This window comes from Chroicocephalus ridibundus, chromosome 2, assembly GCF_963924245.1.
Source record: "Chroicocephalus ridibundus chromosome 2, bChrRid1.1, whole genome shotgun sequence".
NCBI classification, from domain to species: Eukaryota; Metazoa; Chordata; class Aves; order Charadriiformes; family Laridae; genus Chroicocephalus; species Chroicocephalus ridibundus.
The window spans coordinates 165,231,908-165,257,899 of NC_086285.1; the positions used below are offsets into that span (position 1 = coordinate 165,231,908).

Here is a 25,992-nt window from a genome sequence, read left to right on the forward strand (position 1 = left end):
TCGTGATGAGACTTTAGTGGAATTTAAGGACTTTAGGGGAAATTATATGAGACCCCAACACAACTCAAAACACTGAGGAGGAATCTCAAGATGTGAGCGTAGTTACAACTTCTAAAATGTTCTTTGTTACCCAAAGATTTGTGGCAGCCTAGGCTACCTGATGTTTTGATACCTCGCTTTAAAATAACTGAAGAAAACCACTTTTTGGTTCTTTTGTTGCCTCCTGTTGTGGTGAAGCGTGGTCCTTACCTCGCCCTGACATTTTAGAGCTGTTCTGGCAATGTCCGGACATGTCCAGACGTGTCCAGATATTTCTCCATTGTATTTCCTCATGTGATTTTTGCTTGAGAGTTGTTGACTGTCAGCCTTTAGCTAAGCCGAGAGTCAGAAAGGGTAATTTTCCATAAAACAAACATTTTAGTTTTAAAAACACAATTTTCTATAACGAGAGTGAGGGGGTGGGGAAAAAAAAAAATAATCCAAGGAAGCAGACCCACCTTTTCCCTCTGAGGTTCTTACTCAACTCCAAATATTTAACCCATAATAAATAAACGCATCCTCAAGTCTTGGCAGGGGAGAAGTGAGTGTCAGTCGAGAGCCTGATGTGCTGTCCAGACGTGTGCTCCGTTTGCCCGGGAGAGGGGCTGATGTTTGTGGGACTGGGAGAAAAGCTCCTCAGCTGAGGTTGGAGACAGGTTCTCCTTCCCGGCGTTTGTGAGGGTCTACCTTGAGCGGGTCCCTGCTCGGCAGGGTGGTGTTTGGGAGTCCTGTTCCTCGGTGCATCCCTCAGCAATGTGTAGGGAGTTGAGCCACTTCAGCAAGAGCTTTCCCTCAGAAAGCATCCAGAAGTCACCTTAAAATCTCGCTGTGACTCTTATTGTGCATGTTTCCATTTTGTGAGTCATGTAGCTGGAGAAACCCCCAAGGTACTGGTCCCTCACTTACCCTTGCTTCCACTGGTTTGTTTGGCATGCCGTACCAAAGGACTTTAAAAATAAATAAATCTACGGGACCTCTGAACACTGGAGAGCAATATCCTGCTCTAAAAGCCTTGCCCTCTGTCTTGGCATAAAAATTAGAGCCAGGGGTCTCCCATTAAGTAGATGTGTTAGTTAACGAGACGGCAGGATCATCAACAAGCTGCTGTGAGTTCTCTCCGCTCTATTTCACAGGTACTTGGCTTACAAAATTGTTATGAAAATTTGCCATCCAGCCAAGCCAAACAAACAACACCCCCAATATTATTTTACATGCGTGTCAAAAGAAATAACTTGCCGCAGGCAAAGCGGGTGAAGGAATTTTACGAGGCTGCGTCTGATCCTCCCTCTCCCCTCCCTCAGACAGTTAAAGAAATGTTTGTATGATGAAAGGGGTAAGGGAGCAGAGGACAGCTGGTTAGGAATTAATGAAATGTTTGAGCATTATCATGCGATAATGGATTTAGCTGACTGTTTGCCAGTGTTCAGATCTAGCGTGAATTGCTTTATATGAAACGCGGGGATTCCTAGATTATCCAAACCTCCTGAGAACCGCTTGCTGCTCCTAAATCCTTTGAAAGCTGTGACTTGAAGAAAAGGTAATTCTTCAGCTGGATGGACAAAAGGCCTATGGGATTGTTTTGACTTGCTTTCAGACTTAATGATGTTTGACACAGCCAACTCCTAGAGGTGTCTTCTAATTGGGAGTGGCCATGGGTTTGGGAAGCCTGGGGGCTAGGGCTTACAGTGAATCTGAGCGCCCAGGAGCCCAGGTGAGGTCTCCCAGCCAGGACACTTGTAAACAGGACATGAAAAATGAGTCTCAGCTTTTGCATATTTGGCCTGTAACTTATCCCCAGGGTATCTCTCGCAAAGGGTGAGATAATCTGATGGGAAACCCGTGCTCTGGGCTTGAAACTGCTGTTTAATCCTTCTTCCCACCCTCCCCCAACATATGCTGTCATTAAGCTGGAACTTTAATGGCTGTGTAAAATGGCCCGTGTCCCTTGATACATTTTTTTTTTCCCCCTAAAAGCTTCTGTTTTCTGCCTGTTGGAGGAGGGCTGTAGACTTGCAGCAGGCCAACCAAAGAGATTTTGTCTGGATGCAGACAAGTCATGGACAGCAGGACACCGCGTGCCAGTTTGTGACTGGGAGCCAGACAGGCTGGTCAATTCAGGTTGCCTGTGGTAGCCAAATTGACTTTGAATTCCGAGAGCCAAATGGCTTCAGACAAGACCTGCAGGTAAAGAGCGTCACCCAGCTCTTTGCCCTGTCTCGTGCCCAAAGTTTACCTATCTGGAGCCAGCTGGCTCATGTCACCCTACAGCAATGTCAACAGTCCTAAGCAAAGGGGGCGGTGCAGCTGTAGGGTCTCTTTACCTTTCTCCAGCCTGAAACCTGGAGTTAAAAGCCGTAGTAGTACCTTGCCACGCCATCCCCATAGGGGAAATAAAAGGCTCGTGGCGGAGACTTGAACTGGTAGCAGTTACGTTGGCAAGATGCGAATACAGGCTGTGAGATGCTGCTGCCACTTGTGAGGTCTCATCATGAGTTCATGCCTTGAAGAATGAGAGTTCCCTATTATTATCATTTTCCCGGTTTGCACGGCTAAAAAGTGGTATTAATGGCGGCAAAAATTTTCCTGCCTCTTGAATTTACCTGGTCTGTAATTATCTTCACAATAAAACTGCGAGGAATTAAGCTCCAGTGCAGTTTATAGTTGACAAGGGATGACTTGACAGGCCTTCAAGAACTGTGGCTTTCAGTCCTCGTGTAAGTGCCAAGAGCAGTTAAAATGCTGCTAGAGAGCATTTGCGAACTGCAGGGCTTGTTTGGTTCAGTCACTTCTTCCCTTGCAATGGAGAGACCAGAACCCCTTTTTTAACGTTATTTACTCTTTTGCTCTCCGCTTGGGCAATGAGCTGAGATTACTCAGTTTTCCTTCCGAGCTGCCTCACATTAAACCATGACTATGATGTTTATGAGGTTTCCATTGCTGAACAGGGATGTTTGTACTTTGGTCTCTTTTTTTTAACTCAAAGCCAAATTGAAAAACGGATACATTTTCACCGTATTGGATTTGCAGAGAACCAAAACCCTGAACCAAAGGCTGTTTAAGTTTGAGATGATTTTCAAGTGACTTCATTCACGTTAGCCTTACGCTGCTGAAAGCTGGCCAGTATTATTGCCAGTTTACACTGGTGAACACACAGAAAAAAGACAGTTAGTTTTCTGGCTGTACAGGCTCCTGCAGCCTGCCGGAAAGCCAACTTTGCTGAAGTTTCACCTGAAAGATCTTGATTCTCTAACGCTTTCTCATAACAACACAATGTTTCATGGATGAATTTATAGATGATAGCCAGTTGGGCTAGTCCAGTGCAGAATAAAATACGGTATTTTATCTGGTCACAACACAAATGCTTAGTCTATAGCTCTGGACACTAAAACATGACCTCTAGTTAACTGAGCATCTGTCCCTACTCACGCTGCCTTCTTGTTTTGCAGCCTTTTAGCTACAGCTGGATTTAAACTGTGCAGGTGTGATTGGGCACGTCTGTTTTCATCACCCAGGTGGGACCTGAAGCCTCTCCAGTCTTCCACGAGGACTCGCTTTACTCTTTGCTCTGCTAAGGCCTGTTAGAACCACGCGTTGGGATTTATCTCATCTCTTCCCTTGCCTAATCGGTCACATACCTAATTGGTGTTTACAATATTCTGGGTCCCAGCATAGACAGGATTTCAAATTGTTTAGCCCTGTGTCATGAAAACTGCCATCTGCAAAAACCAGCCGCGTTGCCTGTATTTTTGGAAAATCCTAGAAAAAAACTCAGGGAGCTACACCTAAGCTAGTGACTTCTGCAGCTGTGACTCAGTGTTAACAGAGGTCCACGAGCCGTCGCAAAAATAGACGTTGTTGTGCTGACTATATTCAGGGTTTTTTTACATTCCCCTGAAAACATGAGTAACGCTCACCTGGGTGATGGAAAAGCGGGTTGGATTGGCACTGGTTGGCAACGGGATGGAAAATTAGTATGTAAAGAACCTAGTGATTAAGATAATAAAAACAATGTTAAGAATCTTAGGTGAAGCCAAGTTTTATAGCCCTCGAGCTTTTAATTGTGAAATTGTTGGCTCTCATTTTGTTTCTGAAATAGAAATCTATTTAAATGACTTAAGCAACCCAAGTTTCAAGAATAACCCCGAGCAGACTGTTGTTGTAGTTGTGACCGAGCAACTGAAATGAATTGGGTGAATACTTTTTCTTCTAATTGCTCGAATTTCCAAACACAGCCAAACAACTGCAGACCCCAAAGTGTTTCGTACGAAAGTAATTTTAAACTTTGAGGAAAAAAATAAAGTGCATTTAGTGCCCAAAGTTGATTGGTGTGTAAATTAAAATCCCTGGCAAAATACAGAGATTTTTTTAAGGGTTCTTTTAATCACTCAGCCCCCCTAAAAGCTGGGTGAAAACTGACAAAATCACAGTTTTTGGAATTAACTCAAAACAGTTCTGTTCAACAATTTTTCTTTTTTCTTAGAACTGAGTATCGCCCCCGTCGTCCATTTTCAGGCGGTGTTTGATTTGGGGAAGTCCCTTTTCCTGAAGCACAGTGTGGATATTACATGCTGCTGTTCTTGGGGCCTAGTTTCACTTCACAGCTAAAATGATTTAAAAGCTGGTTGGTCCCAAAAGGAGCAACTTTTCCTTGTCTTTTAATCTGCTGATCGTATGTGCTCGGGATGAGTCAGTTCATCTAGCTGATTTGGTGGGAAATCCTACATAAAATATGAATAGTTTTCTGTTGAACAAATGTCGCACATTGATTCATGCGACAGTCCTAAACCTTGTCTCAGCTTGCGGAGGCTGGCAGATAGTGGTCAGGCCTTTTTGCATAATATTGTCTCTCCCGGGGTAAGTCACCCTCCAGTTCTCACTTCTGATCCCTATAAAAACAGCTGCGTTTCCCAATTCCTTCTCAAGCAATTTCATCGTCTTCCTCAAACACTTCTCGGATTTTCCCAGGGCTACGACACAACCTGCTGGAGGGGGTCCCGGAGGTGGCACTGCTCTTCTGTAGATGTGTGTGGGTGAACGCTGTGCTAACAGCAAAGAGACCAGGAAGGTGACAGAGATGTGTTTTCCTGCTGCTTCTCTTCCTTAGGCAATCCTATCAGTTCAGCAGCTTCTTTTCTTACTTTTAAAGGGAGCCTGGTGACTAAGCTCCTAACTTAAGTACCTCAAAGACCCAGGGCTGCTTCGGTAGGACCAAAAGTTTTGTATTCTTGCTTTTTTTCCCTCCTATTATTAGTGAATAAAACCCAGCAGGGAATATTTTCTGAATCTGTCAGAATAGGGATAAAGATCCTTTCTCCTTGAATCCCATTTTTCTGGACTGGCGATGCATTTATGCTGGGTGCAGACGGATGCTCTCCATAAGGATGTCTTAGCACTCACCTGGGCCAGAGCATGGAAGATGACAGATGCTCAGAAGGTGACTATTTCAGTGGAGATTATTTGCAACCTGGAGAGCAGGCTCGAGAGGTTACGGCTCAAGATAAAGAAGTTAATAAAACTGAGAGGAGAGAAAGTTCCTAGCAATGAGGTTATTTGGGAGGTTTAACAAGCTCCCCAGGGAAGCACCGTTGCTGCGGAGATCTTTGAGAAAAGACCAGGAGAAATGTTTTTGAGGGGTTTGGATTTTTCCTGTCAAGTAATCAGTTGTATTTCTGGCAAAAAAAGGCCCTCCCCAGTCCCAATTAAACAAGAACTGGCCTGAATGGATTGCTCCAAAGTTGAACGAAATATTTTTTTTTTCCAACTGGCAGAAGTTTCATGTATTTTCCTCACTCTGTTTTTTTTTCCGGTTAGTGGTTTTGGTCAGACCAGAAGCATATGTTGCAGAATCTGCCAGAAAAAATGTTTTCACAATTGATATTTTCTTAAATGCCTTTCCAAAATTGCCAGTCAGTGCCCTTGGAGGCAGAAATCCTCTCTTCAACAATACAACAGGTACAGAACAGATACCAGCCACCTCTCTTTTTTTCTTAACGTCTATCAAACTGGAGATCTGCTGGTGCTGGCTCTGTAGTTCACTCTGTCCTTCTCCTCCCTTCTGAGATGCCCAGCAAATGCATGACGTTGCCTTTAGAGGTCTATTTTTCAACCCCTGACGAGCAACGCTGCTCCCCACGACCTCTCCGTGTGGTCTGCTGAGGCTGTGGCTGGAGCGTGGCTGGAGAATCTTGGAGGAGTATTCAGGGACTATGGGGCACTGAGCTGAAATTTAGATTTTATCCTGATCGATAGTCCTGAAAATGACCTGTCAGGTGGCCTCGACCTTTCATATTGATCTTCAGTCACCCTGCTGCAGAAACTCTTCCTCTTTTGAGCGGGGTGAGTGTGTTCTCTAGGGGATATCAGCTTTATATCATCCCTTCTGGCTTGTTTTGAACTTCACTTTCCAGAAATGGAGGGATGCTGCTGTCCTGCTTCCCTTTCTCTCCCTTCCTCCCTCCCTGCTCTGCTTACTGTTAACCAAGTATTCCCCCAAAACCATCTCTTCTTCCAGGTCTGTGCCTTGCTGTGGGCTGCAAACCTGTTTTCCTGAGGTTTAAGCAGATACAAGGTCTCTCTACCAAGTGGATTTACTCATATCAAATACCACAAACCCCATATTCCAGGTGAGCCACTTGCAAATCTCCTGCCCTAAGCACTTCCTTTAACAAATTTGCATCATTTCATCCACTCCGTGATTTTGATCTCCCTCTGAAATGCAGCTGAAACCAAGAGGTTTGTAAGTTGTCAGGAAACGGGAGCATACTGTTGGACCAACCTCACGTCCTTAGAAAACAGGCGTAAAATTCAGAGACAGCGTCAAGCCTATAAATTGGAGTCCCCAATATTTCCAAGGGCTTGGATGTGAAGGCTGCATTTGCACACCTGAAGCTGTGTTTTGCCCCAGCCCTCTGAGCTCCATCTGAATTCTGCGCTTGAAGCCAGCCCCTGGAAAACTTACAGCTGTTCAGACCTTTGCTTTCGCTCTGTACGTGACAAAAAATACAGAGCTGGTTGTAGCAGACCTCTGGCAACTGTGCTGTTAATGACAGGAAGAAAGGGAAGCTGTTCAGCTGATCCATAACCATTTCCAATTCAGCCCGCGATATATTATTTGAGCCACAAAAAAACTTCAAAAAGATTTCACCCATTGCAGGGACAGATATTCCACCGCCCGTCTCACTGGCGGTTTGCATGATTTACCTTTTTAGAGATCAGAAATAGTGCGCAGGTGCAGAAATTCCCATTATTTTCAGAGTACAAGATTGTTTCTCTGTGTGTGCACGCGTGTTGCATTCATTGACTTTACTTTCTCTCTAATGACCTATGAGTATCTCTTGTCTCATGGAATTGAGTGTTGTTTGCTTGTTCACAGTTTCCTTTCCTTCCGTTATCCAGCAAAGAAAGTTTGCTTAAGTGGCTTTTGTGAACTCTTTCAAGATCCCCAGAAGGATGATACAGGAAACAGAGAGTTTCCTTTCTATACAAACTTCTAGGGTGTTCCCATAATAGCCTGAAATTTATCTGCACTCAACAGCCTGCAATTGGACAAAAAAATTAATGAACTGTCAAGGGATCAGACAAAACACAATTAACATATCAGAGAGAGGAGAGCCTGCAATGAAAAAGAATCCTCCACTTACATAGCACCTTTTATCCCGTGTTGCCAAACACTTTCCTTTCTATGTTTCCAATTACTTTACAAGTTGGCCAGGCTTTAACCATTCAGCCTGAAATTTTCCATAATTGCTCCCTGCCTCAAGTTGAATACATTTTTCGGAGAGGAACGAAGCGGGGAAAAGTTACACAAAAAAACCCAAACCAAAACAAAACCAAAACCTTTTTTTAAAGTGCAGTCGTATTTCACTGAGATCAAAACTGAAGAATTAAGTTTTATGAATGTTTAAGCTTTCTCCCTCTTTATTTCAAAGAGCGCTTTTGCCCTGCAGGAGGCTGGAAGAAGAATGAGACACTTGGCACAGAAGCAGTGCTGGGGATCAGAGTCCGTCGCCGTCTCCGTGAAAACGCATCTGGATTTGTCCAAATAATAAACCACGGACAACCCACTCTCTGAATGCAGTAGAGGTAGGCTCGCACCTCTTTTTTTTACGCCTTCTGACTGCCGTGCCTGTAGTTTCTGCAGCCCCCTAAAAGCAGCCCCCGTAAGCAGAACATCTGGACAGGGCGCCGAAAAAATGGATTCTCCTCTTTCACGATTTCACCCTGGGTGACCTGGCACAGTGGGTGAGATCTGGGAGGATTGTAGTACTGGGAGGGAGGGCAGGGCCTGTGTTGAAAGCTGACAAAGTAGAAATGTGAGTCATTAAAAGGCAAAGAGCAAACTGTAAAGAAACAATTACTTACATATTTTTTTAAAAAAAAAATAAATCAGATCTGGAAGGCACGTTCACCTGGTGGTTGACACTCCCTACAAAAGCACCGTGCTATTCCAAAAGTCTCCCATGAGATGAATAAACCTTGCCAGGAATAATCACGGATCTGGAATTGTATAATTGCTCAACTAAACGCAGGCAGAGAACAGATAGAGAACCTGTGCTTTTCTTTTCCTGTCCACTTCCTTCGTTTCAGGGCTGTGCAGTGCTCGGGAACGCTGTGGCTTATATTGGCTGGAGCAGTCAGGACACCAGAAAAAAAAAAAAAAAGCAGCTTCTTAGTAACAGCTTTGCAGCATTTGTTGTTTTTAACTCCATTCATAAAAGCAGTTAGCTGTGCTGCAGCGAGGCAGGCCGGTCCGCTTAGCAAACTCACGTCTGCGAGAAGAAAAAAGCTCTTGACTTGCTCTGAGCCCAGCGCCGGCAGGTTTCGTACCCTCCCAGCACTAATCCTGCAATAAAGAAAATGGCTTTAAGCCGCTTCAGGCTCTAGCGCTGCCATTAGTATTCTCCAGTTACGGAGATCAAAGGACTGCAAAGGGCAGCGCAGCGAGGAGGAGATGTAGGCAACAGCTTCGCCTCCCCTCTTAGAGGGATTTGGTCCATTTTCTCAAGCAGCAGAGACCAAGTTTGGGGAGCAGATGCCGCGGCAGCACAGTTTGGATGGTTCAGCAGCACACTGGCACTCCCACATCGCAGGAGTCTGGGCATTGCATCAGGCAGCATTAACGGCAGGGCTGTGATGCCTTTATTTCAGCGATAATTCATGGCTAACCAAAAATCAGATATTTAATCTGCTGCAGCCTGGAATGGCAGAATGACCCATATCTGCACAGCCACAGACAGGAGTGGATGTGAAAATTGTTTGGGTAATAGCAATTAGCACAGCAACAGTTTTTATTAATTTTCTAAAATGGCTTGGGGAAATTAATCTTTTTTTTTTTTTAAATTAAGAAACAATAATTGTCACTTTTAAAATCAAAAGCCTTGTGTTTACTGCGAAAGGGCTGTTTTTAGTGACAGGAGCCTCTATTTTATTCGAGCCAAAAATTTCCTGTGAAAACAGTACTTTTTAAAATAGTCTCTGAGAAAAAGTAAAGAGGTTCTGCTATAAAATGTCATGATGCAGAGAAAGAAACTGAGGAGGACTGTTGATCTGGGACTTCACGTACTTGGAAGGTTTGGAAACAAGTGCGTGGGGCAGCTCTGGTTTGTTTGCTTTGCAGGGGGGAAGGTTAAAAGGGATTTGATGGGTCCCCAGAAATACCCGCGGCAGAAGAAGGTGCCAGGTTCGAGCAGGCTGCCTAATCTATTAGGCAAGGCGCTACAAGAGCTATTTGCTGGAGACAGAAAGAAGAGGTGTTCCCACTGGAAATAAGGATCAGAGGTTAATTAACTGCGGGAACGTCCTACTGAGGAAGCCATCCTGTGAATTCCTATATGGCAGCTCGGGGGCATTGCCATCAGATGTTTTAGGTGTCCGATGAAGCTGCTCACCACGTTGTCGTGGAGATAACCTGCTTTTCTGCTGATTACAGAGGGATGCCAGGGCTCCTGCCTCGGGTACCCAAACCTCGGGGCTGTGAATACCTCCCGAGTGCCTGCTGCAAGACCGTGCCCTAATTTTGTGTTTCTCAGGGAAAGAGCCACCTCAAGTCTCTGGAAAAAAGCAAAACAAGGACAAATTTGTGCACTACTCTGTTTTCATTTGCAGATGAGTTCTGCCAAACTTTGAGTGTCTATTTAAACCTTTGATTTCCTCCCCACTGGCCTGTTTCCGTGCTGGGGTTCATGTTCCTTTTTTTCTTTTTTTTTTTTTTTTTCTTTCCCCTCCGCTTTTTCTTTTGGGGTTGTTTCACAGTCCGTGTGATGATATATACTCATCACTCTGGACACAAGAGGACTCTGAGCTGAGCACAGCCTACGTGCAAACACCGTGACCTGAGGTTTTGGAGCCTGCCTTGTGTCCAGGGGAGAAGGAAGAAGACTGCAACAGACTGATGGCTCTGGAAAATTAATTGACGGGCCCTGTTTCCAAGGAATGGCTGGCAAGGTCACGGTTTTGAGGCTGCAAGGGCACAGCCTTTTCCTGCTTGCATCCAGTATGCATGCCAGCTTTGCTCGTCCCCTCTTTGGATGTCACCAGATCGCTGTCACATGAGTGCGCCGTGGGTGGGGGAATGCCCTGGCTGCTCTGAGCACGGTGCTCAGCCTGTTCTCCTGCCTGGTTAATCTATGAATACAGCCTGACGATTGCTCGAGGTGTAACTTAAACCTACTGAGGGCTCCTTCTGGGGGACACAGCTCCTGGCCAAACTCTCCTTCTCCCTTGCAAAGGGGATTGTTTAAAGCAGCCTTGAAGGCAGCGTTGCCCCGTGTAGGTGGGTGGTGCACGATGCCGTGTCTCTGCTGAGGGTATCGGTTTCTTTAGCTGCCCTTCTGCATCTGCTTGGTGGTCAGCCCAGCTGCGTGGAGACAATTTGGATGCAAAGAAATGAATTTTTCCCAGGCAGAGAAGCTAGAGCTGATTCTTTTTGGACGTGGATGGCCTGAGCTTGGCGTACATTGAGTCCTGTCCCTGGGCAGTTTATTCTCACCAGCCAGAAACCTGTATGGATTTAGACTTCCATATGCAACTGTTTGATAATCATGTTGCCATGGCTACATTTGAATCTTGCAATAAATGTGTAATTTCACACATTTACATCAAAAGGAACTCCAGGACATAAAACTGCGTAACAAAGCAAGCTGATCTCTCTCCATAAGCACTTTCCATTTTTAACACCATATTATTATACTCATTGGTGGTTTTTTTTTGGGGTGGGGTGGGGGCTATGGGGTAGGTATGACAGCCTGGAGGTTCAGGTTCTTGAGGTCTTGTCTACACTTAGGCTTCCCCAATGCTGGCACCAGGACAGTTGCCCTGCTGGGGTTTAAGCAGCCATTTCCAGAGCAACGCTGGTTCAGTTGCTACTCCTGCTGCCAGTCTCCTTGGGACCTGCAGTGTATTGAGATCTTGTGCAATTAAAAAAAGGAGAAAGTTGAACACAAGACCCTGGTGTGCCCAAAATGCAAGAAGAAGGACAGAGAAAGGCGAGTGGAGCATGAGGGGTCTGATGCCCACCTCTCTTCACAGCATGGTCCCTTCATCCCCTTTTCAGCCCGGTCCTCTCATATGTTCCTCCTTGGGTCTTTTTTCCTCTGTTCCACCCTCTTCCATCAGGACTCCTTAGCTCGCCAGCTACCTTATCCCAGTCTCTTTGCCCCACTTGCCCTCAGGCTACTTGCCCTTCTGCCTCTCAGGTGCCGTCTCCCAAGTGCTCTCCTCTTCCTGATGGCTCCTTGTCCCACAAACGCCCTCTCCTAATCCCATGGCAACTCTCATCTTGGTTCATGCCACCTTCTCTGCCTCTGGCAAGAGGCGATGGGTAGGTGAGGGTTATTTGGAGAGGGGCAGGTAGCAGAGAAGAGGCTGTACGCAGGGTGCAGCTTCAGCCAGCAGCAGCTGAATGCAGTGGCGGATGGCAGAGATGCGTCCACCGAGCATCAGATCTGGAGAGAAATTTGCATCCAGTCTCTACCCTGCTGATTTAAACAGATTTTTCAGGAGCTCAAAACTTGGACAGTTCTACCTTATTTTTTTTTATTTTTCCTGTAGCAACAGCAGCTGGAACAGTGTCAGCACCAAGGCAGGGCTGCAGCTGGGCTCTTCCTTGCTCAGAAGCAAAGAGGTGCTGAAGAATCCACTAACAGAATATGGGCAAAGCAAATGTTTCACCTCACTCTATGAATTTACTGTTGCGTAGAGAGGAAATTTGACGAAGACAAATGCCCAATACTGACAATTTCTGTGTGAGAAATTGGAAAAGTGAAAAAATATTGGAAAAGCTTAAGATCTTTTTTTTTTTTAAGTTGTTTATACAGTTGGAAAAGTTAAGTAAGCCTAATTATTGAGGTTATTGGTTTTAATGAGTCACCACCTTGCTATTATTATTCCTGGTTTCTGTTGCCATAGGACGAGAAGCTGCAGCTGGGCTAAGCTGTGCTGCACAACAAACCCTCACGTTTGCTATTCCAAGATTGAGACATAGGAAAATGGGTGGGCTCAGCCAAGCAGGGGAACACGGGGAAGGAAAGCAATGTTTGCCAGTATGTTGCGTGGCAACCTCAGCATTGTACTGGGGGCAAAGATGGGTTTCCATCAGGGCCTGGGGGGACTGTTGTGGGTTGATTTGTGGATGTTTCTGAAGAGCCCTTCCAAAGACGTGGTAGAAGGTACGAGGAGGTTGGCCACAGAGGTTGCCATCGTGTGCTTGTTGTTGTTGGGAATCACCATGGTCAGAGAAGTCACAGGGCTTTGAGAGTGAAGATCTGAGTTTGATGTTATGGGAAGGGAGGAGACTGTGGAGGGATATAGGCTGGCAAGCAAGACAAAAAGAGAGGTTAGGAGAAAAATCTCCATGGTGGTATCCTGAATGGGTGAGAGTGAAGCATGATCAAGGCCCATGGAAGGTACTTTAGTAACAGGGCAAGGAAGAGGTATGCAAGAGATTTACGTGCAGGGCTGGAGAAGTGGGGCTTGAAAAAATCCACAGGGCTTAACTGCAGCCTAAATTAATGGACCTTGAAAGAGAGGTGTGAGGTGGCACTCAGGAGCCGTGTCTGCGTGGCAGATAACACATTGTGTTGCTTGCTGTGTTGTAAGAAGATTTAGGGAGAAGGCTTGGGAGGAAAGGGATGTCAAAAACTCTGTTTTATCCAGGCTGAGCTTTAGTTAATAATTAGACATCCATGAGACATCACGTCACCTGGGTGATTGCTTTGAACTGGCCTTTCCTTACTGAGAGCCAAAACAAGCTAATCCATTGGGATCTCAATGGAGGAGAGTGAGCTTGCGTGTGTGTTAGCATGTGTGGTAACTCCGACCTGCTGTTCAGATCAGGCAGCACCACGAGCCCGCGGGGTGGAGTCAGGAACATGCTAACCCACAGTGTTTCATTGATTGGTTTCAATTGATCAGTTGTGTAGAAACAAAGCAAACAAATTTTCTGGTCTCTCGGATGTTGCAGAGGGTGTCAGGTTTGCTCGCAGCAAGTTTATCTCTTTCAGCTGATCCTGCACTTTCAGTTCTCTCTCTGGGATGGCAGAGAAAAGTCTTTTTTGAGGTGGACAGCTGGCCTCAGAAACAACAGGGAAGATCTGCCAGAAGAATGGACTATCAGACCGTTTTTCTTTCCCTCTCATTGCATACAAGGGCATCTTCTAAAAATGCCACAGGAGCAAGCACAGGAGGGGTATACCCCAAAGCGAGCTACCCCGTGAGCATGAAAGTCATCCTCGAGCCATTGTGTTTTCTGCAGTGTGGTCCCTCCCTGTTAGCCCAACAAGAAGTGTGGCACAGTCCTTCATCTTCAGTCTGCCAGCCCCTGTACCTTAGTGTCCAACGCCTGGGAGCAGAGGGGAACCCTCACCTTTCTCTCTATGGCATGGGTAAAGTGTGCCTCCCTTTTTCACAGCTACCAAAATCTGGCCTTTCCTGCTCAATTATCCACTTCCCAATACTTCCCAGAGCTTGAATGCCGGACTCCACTAAGGCTCCAGAGAGAGATTAGTGTGGACTTGCCTTGGCTGTGGATGACCTTCATTCTCTTTTGCATTTATTCCTCCTAGAGGTTCACGGAGGAGAAGGAAGGGGAGGGTGAGCTACAGCTAAATCCTATTCTTGGATCTCCCTTGAGTCAGTGAAGAGTAAGCGCTGTACCTAAATGAACCCAAAAGGCACTGTGGCGTCATCCAAGCGGGACGTGGTGGCCTCTTCCCAAGTGCCTGAGCTGCCACACGCTTCGGCCATGCTCCAGCAGGCAACGTAGCCCAGGGACCCTGGGGACAGAGGCTGGGCTGCTGCCAAAGCACCGAGCTCCCCTCCGGGCAACTGGAAGATGGCAAAAACGCAGGTCGTGAATGCTGTCTGGAGCGAGTGACCTGGATGTGTCTGCCCAGACTTCATACAAAGAGGAAACGTGGTCCCGGCTCCGTTGCTCACAGGGCTTTGTGCCGGAGGCCGAAGCGGATACCGCACAATGTGTGGAGAGCCACAGCTCTTGCCCAGTCGCAGAAGAGGCCACTGTTTTCCTCGGGACCCAGCGCGGCTCTGCGAACCCGTCTGCACAATAGACTTGTCAAAATGGATGCCAAGAGCATCCAGCCTCTCCGCCGTTAATGCCAAAGCTTCCTGATAGCAGGCTGCTCTGCAGCCTAATGCAGCTCACTAAGGGGGAAATTCAGATGCTCAGGATGTTCAGACAAGAACTGCAGAATATATTGGTGGCTGTCAATGTTTTTTCACTCCTGTGGCCACTTAATCTTTGGACTTAAGTGTGCAAATCCCCCCTTGTGCAGCACTGCTGCTCTGGTTTTCATGGGTCACTACAGCAAAGTTAAGCCGTGTTTTTCTTGGTGTGTTTATCATTGTTTTCTCTATTGGCTTGTGCGTGTGAGAATTGTTATCTGAAACTCCCTCTCCTCCCTGCCAAAGCACAGTGAATCCTCTGGCAGGGATGAGTGGCCTGTGGACTGCAAATGGAGAAGAACCCGGCTCATCCTTTCTCTCTCCTCAGTGTTCATGTATATAGCTCGATGTTCACGTATTTGCTCGATGTTCATGAAGACAGCGGTCATGAAGAGTCCCAGCTAATGACACAGTCATGATCCCAGCCAGAAGCTGGTCCCGTGCCTGACAATTAGCTAAGAATTATGTCAAATATCCTGGAATAGGTCTGACAGGACAAGTACAGGAGACCCAGCAGGTTACTCAGTCTGCCTCCAGCATTGCAAAGGGACAAGGCTCAATCCACCTTTACATGACTATAGGATTTGCTGCTTCTCTCCCTTGTAAAACTGTGTGATGAAAGAGTGTTCCCTCGGTATTTGCCAATTCTGAACATTATTTAGTGTGTTGCATTGCAAATAAAGGAAAATACTCAATTTCTACTAATTTTTTATTTGGGGCTGAAGTTTTATATCCCCTGGCCCCTTTTTTTTGGCGCGTTAAAATTAATGGACTTTCCAGGGTGATCAAATTTGCTCAAGGAAGAACTTGAATATCAGTTTTTCTACTGACTGAGACAATGTGGGAAATTTTTGTTAGATTGTCTGGAACAAATACAATTTTTCCACTGCTTTTCAGGTCAGGCCAATGTACAGGTTACTAAGGGGCAGACTAGCGGGAGAGGCAGTGCTGCCTTCGCTTCCTCTTCCCTCCTGCATGCAGAAATAAGGGACCTGCTGAGATTGCAAGCTGGGGTCAAAGAGGGGTCTCTGACAAGGAGCAGAGCTCCGGCTCTCCCATGTGGGAAGGGAAGAACTCCGGCCATTTCATTCTCTTAATTAGGAAGAAATAGCACACGTCCCTCACACAGCACTAACCAAGAAGTGCAATTAATGTATCTGGTGATAGATCTTGGCTGCCCTGAGGTACTCTTGTGAGGTAGAAGTTTATAAATTGGGCCAAATAGGGGCTTAAAAACTCCCTGTTTTCACAGTAGCTCAAACTCCAGGTCAGAGTGGGCACAGGCTACGTTGGGCCAGAAATGTCAGCTATGCCCGTGACTTTACACACACTATCCGTTTTCTATCCACATCCCTTTTTACCACCAAGAATTTAGCTAATTTAGCAAAATATCATGGACACCAATAGCTAGTGCCAGTGTTGAAGGATCAATGCCACTTCTGCAGTGCAACTGCAGTCAGTTTGCCCTTCCTGGGAAGGCCGTTGCGGTGATGAGAAGAGGAAGGACACGTTATTAGACCAGTAGATATGCTCCAAGTTGGAGGCCTCAGATTTCTGCGAAAAGGTGGGATCTTGTCTGACTTTGGCAGAACTGGTCACATGAAATGGTTTAGTGCTGGATTTTGTGTCCGTGAGCATACGCCGCTCAGACTCCGTGCTTGCCAGCACAGAGACGCCAAGTGATACGTGAGAGCCCTCCCACCGTTTGAAAGTAGGAAAAAAAAAAGCTGGCAAGAGATGGTAAATGCTGCCGTGCGGTGTTCAAGGAAAACCTGTTTGCGTGGGATGTACTGGAAAAATTGCTCAAGAATGGTGCATTCTCATAAAAAATGATCTGGCTGCCGTTCAGGTCAGTGTTTTTGTATTGGAGCTGTGGGCTACGTGGTTACATCTGCGTATGTGTGCAGCCGCTAATAAGGTGTTTGCTTTGCATGAGACCTAATCCCCCTTGCTCTGGGATGCTGGAGATCATGGGCTGCATCAAAAGCAGCGTGGCCAGCAGGGCAAGGGAGGGGATTCTGCCCCTCTGCTCTGCTCTCTTGAGACCCCACCTGGAGTACTGCGTCCAGCTCTGGAGTCCCCAGCACAAGGAGGACATGGACCTGTTGGAGTGTATCCAGAGGAGACCACGAAGATGCTCAGAGGGCTGGAGCCCCTCTACTGTGAGGACAGGCTGAGACAGTTGGGGCTGTTCAGCCTGAAGAAGAGAAGGCTCCGGGGAGACCTTATAGCAACCGTCCAGTATCTGAAGGCCCCTTACAAGAAAGCTGGAGAGGGACTTTTTACAAGGGCATGTAGTGATAGGACGAGGGGTAATGGCTTCAAGCTGGAAGAGGGGAGATTTAGATTAAATATTAGGAAGAAATTCTTTACTGTGAGGGCAGTGAGACACTGGAACAGTTGCCCAGAGAAGCTGTGGCTGCCCCATCCCTGGAGGTGTTCAAGGCCAGGCTGGATGGGGCTTGGAGCAGCCTGGTCTGGTGGGAGGTGTCCCTGCCCAGGGCAGGGGGGTTGGAACTGGGTGATCTTTAAGGTCCTTTCCAACCCAAACCATTCTATGATTCTCTGATCTTTGCCCTCATCTAGTTTTGGGTCTTGATCCATCTCAGAGCTGCTTGTGTTCATACATGGCTTCATGGCAGAGAGAGGCACCCTGTGGATGTCAGTCCAGGAGAGGAGCTCAGCCAAGATCAGCTTACTGATGGTGCTTAGTCCCTTCACGGTGGGAAGGTGGGAGGGCTAAAATGCTACATCCGCTCAATAGCAGATTATAGCAAGATTTCTGATCCCTGCAAGGCAAAGCAGTGACCATGCTTCAGAGATGGGTGAAGGGGTTCCTGGAGATCCAAGTTACGAATCAGCATTAGGTGCTGGAGGGAAAAAATGACGTGAACGCTCAGTTGTTCGCTGGAGCCTCCTTCCAACCCCTGCTTGACAAACCAGCAGTGAGCCGTGGAGGGACAGCCCTCACTCTGTCTCCTCTCTCTCATTCTTAGGTGAAGGCACCTGGATGGTCTTCTGCAAGCATTCTTGCTCTCCTACCACCAGACCTCCAGCCTTTCCGACAATAGTGACCTTGTTCTACGCTCGGTTCCTGCAATCTTCAAGACTAGAAACATCAGCACAACCGCCACCAAAGCCTGCAGCAGCCAGCCCCTCTGCTTTCACAGGGTGAGGTTTAATGGGCATGTTTTAAAATGATTGCTCGGTACAGAGGGCCCTTTGTCCTCAACAGCATTAAATGAAATAATACAGACCATAAATTTCGTGCAAAAACTGTAGCGAAAGAAAATGAAGTGGCAATTCTCAGCAGACTGCTATTTCTGCAGAGGAATTGCCCTTATGCTGCTGAATGGTTTGGTTACAATCAGTCCTGCAGCAGGCACTGGGAATTAGAACAGAGTAAAGTTACGCAGGAGGAAGGTTGTGCTTTAGGTCCCTTGTGCCACTGCTTTTAAAAAAAATCAGCCTTCACAAGCGACTGCTCTTTTCCCTCTGGACGAAGAGCCGAAGCAGAGTTTGCAATGAGAAGTTTAATAGAGAAGTAGGGAATGCGCAAAAGTCCCCTTTCTTGCAAGCACACCAGATCTCTCATGTGTGGCTTTGTACGCTCACTGATGAGCACAGACACCGATGATGTAGGGTGAGGAGAGGTCCCTGCCATCACATGTGTGTTGTACTTACACACCCTTTGGCCCCTCCACACCCAAAGAACTGTCCCAGCAGGCACGAATGCCATCTCTCCTTCTCCGAGAGGATTCGCTGCTTTTTGCACTCCTTTCTGACCTCCTGTCCGTCCAAATCAACACTGCCAACTTGTCCTCCTTGGCATTTTTGCTCCGTCACCCCAGCTGAGACCTCCCATCCTTGCCGCATCCATGCAGGAGGTTGCCTGGTAGCACCGGGCATTTGACACCAGCTTTTGAGAAACAGGCGCCAGTTTTAGCTAAAAGATGCTCAACACTGTGAGCACTGAAAGCACCGGGAACGATCGTCTGTGACTACCCTGTTAAAAGCACAGCCCTGTGTCATACCCATCGTCACAGCTACAGTAACACAGCCACAGAGTCAGACCCCGGGTACAACGAGCAGTTCATGCCTCCTCCCCCCCCCAAACACACACACAAAAAATGAGATGCACCCACGCACAAAACCAGGGCGTGAAAAAACTCCCTGGCGACTGAGCTGTTTTGCTTGCACAAAACAGGGTTCCTGGAAAGGCCTGGCATTCAGACGGCAGGACAGACGGCTGGTTTCGGCACTGCCCATCATTGTGGTGTCTGGGCTTTGCAAAACAAGCTCTGTCTTTGAAAATCTTTTTTTTTTTTTTTCTTAATTAAGACAAGAGGAACCGTCTAAGCTAAGGTCTCTCCCCTCCTGACTACCTCAGAAGGTAAAACATACCGAACCATGTTCCCCTGCCTTGAGATTATTATAGCATTTCCAAACGCTAGCCTGCTCTGGTAATTCTGCGTTTTAACCAGTCTCCCAGGCTGCCTCCTTTAGCTGCCAGCAAACACCCTCTTCCCAAATTAACCCGACCAAAATGAGCTGCAGCAGAATCTACCTAATTGCTCTCCTCGCTCCAAACAGCATGATTTACAAAGGGGACTTTTCCTGCAGTCGCCAGACTTGCAACATTCATTATTCTTAAGCTAGGAGTTGCTGCGGTATCTTTATTCTCAGATACCACCTTTAATCTCACGCGCTGCTGTTCGCGGCACCCGCCGGCTGCAGCAATCCCGCACCATGCCCTCTTTCCATCCTCTCCCGGGCAAGCAAGGCAAGGGACAGCCGGCCGAGCAAGGGGTGGTTGTCGGCAGTCACCCGGCGAGAGCTGCATCCCCCCTCGGAGACAGGCATGCAACTTCCACCGCCGGAGCACTCACGTTGGCGGCAGCGCGGATCCCTTTGAACAGCTTAGCTCCCGTTCATTTTTAACCGGCGGATCTAAATGGAGGTGCCTGCGTGACACCAAGCCATCATCCAGACGCCGGCTTGATGGTTGTTGACATGTCAAAGCAACGTCTTAGTTAGCAAATAGATCAACAAACTGAGCGAGAGAGCGAGCAGCCCGGCACATCAGTGCGAACCGCTGCGGCGTGGGGCATCCCTGCTATACGGGCAGGCAGCTCATGCCGCTGCCGCTGCTCTTGGCTTTACGCAGCCCCGTCGAATTCAGCGTTGCTAGCTAGCGTTTTCTGCCGGCGTTTAAAATAGCATCGGGAACATTCCCATGCTGATTTCCCCGGCAGCGCTTGCTGAGCCGTGTCGGTTGAGTACCACAGCTCCTGCAACCGTGCAGCACGTTAAAAACATTTGCTTGCTTTCTCCCTCCAGGGGAGGTGGGGGGGAGGAAAAAGCCCTGCAGACGTTTCTCGCCAAGCTACCAGCAAATCCCGACCTGAGCTAATTCTGCCATGGCTGAAAGCAAGAGGATGTTTGCAGTGCATGAAGCTGATTTGCTGACTTACCCTTCATCTCTCTCAAGAATGCCAGGTGAAGAAGGCGGCCTCTCGCTCAAGAAATAAGCCACAAGAAAGCCGGCGGCAGCCACTGCAGATCTTGCTCAGAAGTTCGCTCCCTCTGTCACAGCGTATGCAGCTTGCCAGGTATAGCCTGGATGAGAACACCCTGTGCTTTTCCCAAGATGAATGAGATCAGCATATATTCAGGCAAGGAAAAAAAAATATAATGAAAATTCCCTCCTAATATATGTGATGGTTTGCGACCCAGAGGTAAAGTGTTCGTCTACAAGTTCCTCTGCTTTACAACTCAGGATTTTCTGGGGTGAATTTCACAGGGAGAGGAAGTTTCTCTTCTAGCTTTGGTGTTGTTAATGTGTTGACGTGTTGTTTGTGTGTTAAAAAGCAAGCAAATGGTATCTCCACGGGGTAGGCAGGAACCCCGTCCTCAGCAGCATGAGATGGAGGGCACGTGAAGGGTACCATTACGAGCCCCAGAGATGCCTTTATAACGTGGATGCTGATGCTTTTTGACTCAAGCCGCTACCTTGCTGTTATAGAGACCACCTGGTTTGAGCAGATCCTGACTCCGCTGCTCCTGGCATTTCTCAGCAAGGTTGTTCAGATCAAGCTCTCTTCTGGCTGGCTGCTTCACAGCTCCCCAGCTCGGCAGAGTGCCTTTCTGCTGCCAGGTCCTTCCCATCAACCATTTCTCAAGCCTTATCACCTGCCTGTCAGGGAGGGTGGGGGCGTCACTGTGCTGAAGCCCTGGGGTGACGGGGAGGCAAGAGAAAGGGCATGAGCTGCTCGGAAGACTCGGATGGGCCAAAACCTTTTGGTGTCAGAGAGTCAAACAGCGTCATGTACCTCTGGATTCTCTGTCCTTGTGCTGGGGGGATCCGGTACTGTTTAGTGCAAGAGGACCATGGCACGTCCAGGAGTTTTAATCACAGAATCATAGAATGGTTTAGGTTGGAAGGAACCTTAAAGATCACCCAGTTCCAACCCCCCTGCCATGGGCAGGGACACCTCCCACTAGACCAGGTTGCTCAAAGGCCCGTCCAGCCTGGCCTTGAACACCTCCAGGGATGGGGCAGCCACAGCTTCTCTGGGCAATTAATATCTGCCTTGGCCTTAGCTAACGGTTGGGAACCTGCGTGGCACAAGGACGTGGTATTTTTCTGTAGTCTTGGCTAAGTGAAAAGTGGCTGTGTTGGAGAAAAAAGTAAAAAATTAGATGATTTGCTCAGGATCGGTCCCCAAGGCTCGTGTGGCTGGAAGCCCATCTCACCTCTCCAAGTCTCTACCCATAGCTATGGCAAACCTCCTGCCTTTCCCTTTCCTGAATCCCAGGGCTGGGAGTCACCTGGGTATTGAGTGCTGCCACGGGCTCTCTGTGTAACCCTGGGTGCGTCCCCAGTCCACCCATCTGGGCAAAGCTCCAGTGCGGCTCAATCATGCGGGGAGCGGGTTCCCTGCCTCCCACGCCTGGCCTCGTTCCCCGCTGACAGCCGAGACAGGGACGTGGGTTTTGATGTGGCTGGGACAGCTTGTGTGAATAGGCTTCATACGGCGGGCTGTGGGGAAAGCCTGGCTCCCTCTGGATGGCACTTGCAGCAGGAGGCAGCAGGGCAGCGTGCTGTGCTCTCCTGCCACCATCCTGAAGGCCAGGTTTGCTCTCCTGTGTTGGCAGGGCTTGGGGCTGGCTGCCAGCGGGACCCCAGGGGAAGGTTCTCCCCACCTGCTCTCAAGGTCTGGCAGAGCCTCAAGCAGCTCCTTGCTTGTCCGAGCAAGTTGGCTCCAGCTGTTATATGTGGAGGGTGCCCCAATGGTGGTGGGAGCGGGGGACACCAGGGAACAAAGCAACCATGCCGGGTCTGAGAAGATGCAGGAGAAAAGCCCATTCAAGGGCAAGCTTTGCAAAAGTCTTGGGCTAGGGACATAGTCCCCTCAGCTCAGTGACCTCTGAAGCTCCAACGGGTTGTACAATGCAGAGGGGCAGTGCTGCATGAGTCTCATGGACGTGTGGGCCATGGGGATGGTGGACCTCCTATCACCTCCGCAGACCTGCCTCTGCCTTTGACCCATGGCGAGGCAGCCATGGGCATGTTTGGAAGCTACACGCAAGACTGAACTAACCTACCTCAGATAGGTGCTTGGATTAATTAGTCAATACATGTTAAGTGCTGCAAAGATTTAAGGCTCTGCTTAATTGTTAAATAACTCAATCATCAGCGGCTGCGTGGGTTGCCTGAGGCAGATAGTGGATGAATCAGCTGGTCTCTGGCAAGTGCAAGGTAGGGAGGGAGAAAAACTTTCCAAGGCTGGGTGACAGGATGATGGGCTGGTTAGAGGACAGCAGCTGGGCTGCTGGGACCGGGAACATTTAGAAACACCTAAAAGAGAGAGGTCAGATCCTGCTGTGAGGGGAGCAGGGCTGTCTTAGGCTATGGAGGTAAGGGGAGAAGGGGAAAGCAATGAATTTACAGCACAAAGAGCTAAAAAGGCCGTGGGGAACTTCTTTGAGCTCTTCAAGCTTGTTATGGCCAAGGCACTGTGAAAGAGGTGGGTTTGGGGCTGAACTGAAATGCTTTAGGGGATGCAAGACTGATTTGGGTAAAATGGGGAGCACTTACATGTCATGGACTCACCTGTCCTCCTTGCAGGGACTGGCCCCACGTTATAGGCTTGGGTGGCCATCAAGCCACTGAGGAGGGACCAGCTTGCGTCCTGCAGGTCAGTTCTCCACGCAGCGATACAAACCAAGAGCCAAGGGCTCCCAGCAGCAACACTGGTGCAGTACGGTCCATCCACCAGCCTGAGACATCTCTTCTCCTGCCACCACACAGCGTGTCCCATCGCTCAGGGGTGGGTTTCAGACCCAGACCCATGTCCTCATTTCTGTGCTAGTAAATTCCATCTTTCACAGTCCCTCTGTTTGCCTCTACCCTTCCTGCCGAGCTCTGCCCTCTGTGTCTCCCCATGTGGGAACTCCCCCCGTATGCCATTGACTCTGCTCCCAGAGACCTCTGTGCAGGGGAGGAATGTCCCTCTCAGAGTCAGCTAAGGCTTTCTCCACCTTCCTCTGAATAAGTGCTCCCGTTGAAGGTGAAACTCACTGATATTGAGGCTTTAAACCCAGGGTTAACCCTTGTGTGGAGGTGACTTCCAGCCATCTATGACCATGGCTCCTCCAGCCAGGTAAGGTGGGGGACTCCTTGGCACCGTGCCTCATCCACAGATATGTTCCCAGGGCTTTCCGTGAGGCTGGATCTGGGAGCGACCTACCTGCCTGTCATTTCTCTGGCTGGAGAAAGCCTCTGAGCTCTGCCCTGCTGAAATGTTCAGATTTTGGGAAGCGGGGAGCAGGCTGGAACGGCCTGCAATGTTGTGACAGAGCTGCTTGCCCAAGCCCCTCACTGCCAGGGCTGGGACAGTTGCATGTGGCTCATGCAGGATAAAGGTGTGAGCTCTGGAAGGAGACATGGGAAAACACAAGCCCTGGGAAGGGTCAGTGGAACAACACGGAGACCTCAGAGGAATACCACAACCATTGCTTGCTTGTTTGCTTACCAGCAGCATAAGCGTTTCCCTGAGGGCTCCTCTACCCCAATCCCATCCTTGCCCTGGAGCTCTCCTTTCAGACCAGCGCTACAAGAGACTGGATAAGTCTCCTGGGTCTCAGATTAGACCTGTCTTAGTCTCGGAGAAGCTGGCGTCACCAGCAGACAGCCCACTGTCCCAGTACCAGCTGCGGGGCTTGGCGTAGGTTTACAAGGCACCCCCTGACCTCAGCCGTCGCCCACGTCCTTACAGCCTGCTTTAATCCTTTTTTAATTAAATGTGGAGGGGTGTGATGGTATCAGGAGGGTGGGAGCGGGGTGGCCTGGGGTGTTTTGGGCTCGGTGTGTGTGCCAGCCAGCTGGGTTTGTTTTGAGCCTGTCAGATCTTACACGCTAGCTTTCCCTCTCTTGTTCCTCTCGAGATCCGGCTGCAGCTCAGGCATTACGTGGATCATCCCCGCGGCTCTTCCATTGCTCAGGGATCCTGCGGCGTCCCACCTGGCAGGGGCTGGCATATTGTAGACTTCCAAGAGATGAAAGGTGTGGTGGCTTCTCTGATGGCGCTGAACACTGGGGAGGAGGTTTGGCTGAAATCAGAAAACGGCATTCGAGAGAGAACCAGAGCAGAGATGAAATGGCCACGGAGATGTGCAAGATGGAAACTGGAGGTAAGGTCTCCAGCTGGTAGGTCACTAAGGTCATGCAAAAGGCTGTTAGTGCATTTTGGGTTTATTGGAGCTTGGGGGAGGTTATCACAGAGATTTAGTGACCCACTTGCCTGGGGTGTGGACTTGAGGACAAGGCAGGCCCAGCCTCCTTCGGCACAAGGAGTTGCAGGTGCCTAGAGTGTTCCCGGGGATCTGATGCTCCTGCAGAGAACAAGCTGCATGCTGGACCTGAATGCAATGAAAATGTCTGTCTCCAGGCTTAAAGCAGTCTCTTGCTGGGAAGATGAGATGCTCTAGGGACAGGTTACCCTCTATCCATGGGGCAGCAAGAAGGCAGGACGGCTGGAACTGAGGTCCCAGGCTGCTGGTGCTACCAGCATCACCGAATATGTGTGTGCTAGGGGTCACTGGAGGCTCTGACAGAATGTGATGTTGAGTTTTAATAGAAATACACCCAATATTAGCATCCACAGGACCTGTGTGTCCGTCCTGCACCCCCGCTATGATTTCTTTTAGAGAAACCTGCCCAGCAGAGGCAGGATGTTGGTTTGGCCTTTCCCAGCCCTGGGGTGGCTCTTCTGTTGTTTGAACATCTGAGAAGATCTTGTGTAACATACGGCCTTGAGGCAAATCAAGGGGAACAGAGCACAGCTCTTCTTAGCCACTGGGGATGACCAGACAAGCTGTGCCCAAAGCAGTGGTGAAGTGCAGAAGCGAAGGAGCTGACCTGGATGAGGTCAATACGAAGAGATTCTTAGGGCTGAACAAAACTCCAGCCACACTGAGAAACCGAACTGCATCCAGTGATCTGGAGCAGAGGCCAGATAGGTTCAGACTCAGACAGATGCCTTCCTGTTTTTAACCGGTGGAGGCTGCGAACCACTGTGACCAGCCGCCTGGAGTAGCTGGAAGACAGTAAGTTCTCCATGGCTGGAAATCTCTAAATCAAGACAGCAAAATTATTGCTCAGAGGGAAATTGTGGGCTTGGCAGAGGCAGTCAGTACTGGGTTTTGCAAGAGGACACATTGCTTCGCACTGTACACCCCATCAGCCTTAAACCCTGTGACTCTGTGAAACAGCAGTTGGTCACGGATCACTCTCAATTGGAGTCACTTGAGAAGCCATGTGGGTCCATTATACGGAGAGGGAAGTGCTCTGCAGCATTGCTTACGGAATCATAGAATGGTTCAGGTTGGAAGGGACCTTAAAGATCAAGGGGGTTCCAGCCTTGAACACTTCCAGGGAAGGGGCATCCACATTTTCTCTGGGCAACCTGTTCCAGGGCCGCACCACCCTCACAGGAAAGAATTTCTTCCTAATATCTAACCTAAATCGAACCTAAACTCTTTCAGTTTAAACCCATTACCCTTCATCCTATCACTACACTCCCTGATAAAGAGTCCCTCCCCAGCTTTCCTGTAGGCCCCCTTTAGGTACTGGAAGGGACTCTAAGGTCTCCCCAGAGCCTTCTCTTCTCCAGGCTGAACAACCCCAACTCTCTCAGCCTGTCCTCACAGCAGAGGGGCTCCAGCCCTCGGATCATCCATGAGGCCTCCTCTGGACCCGCTCCAACAGGT

General features: G+C 48.6%; 1 protein-coding gene across 2 annotated transcripts in view; it reads right to left on the reverse strand.

Annotated features, from left to right (window-relative positions):
- SLC45A4 (solute carrier family 45 member 4) overlaps window positions 1–20,796 on the reverse strand; it is an 87,132-nt gene extending 66,336 nt beyond the window's left edge. Inside the window, exon 1 of one of the 2 annotated variants that reach the window (XM_063327615.1) lies at window positions 20,193–20,796. The gene's annotated coding sequence lies outside the window, so the exon portion shown is untranslated. Of the gene's footprint in view, window positions 1–19,607; window positions 20,170–20,192 lie in introns of those variants that run through there. The other variant, XM_063327617.1, reaches the window with a different exon arrangement.
- Window positions 20,797–25,992: the final 5,196 nt, after the last annotated feature.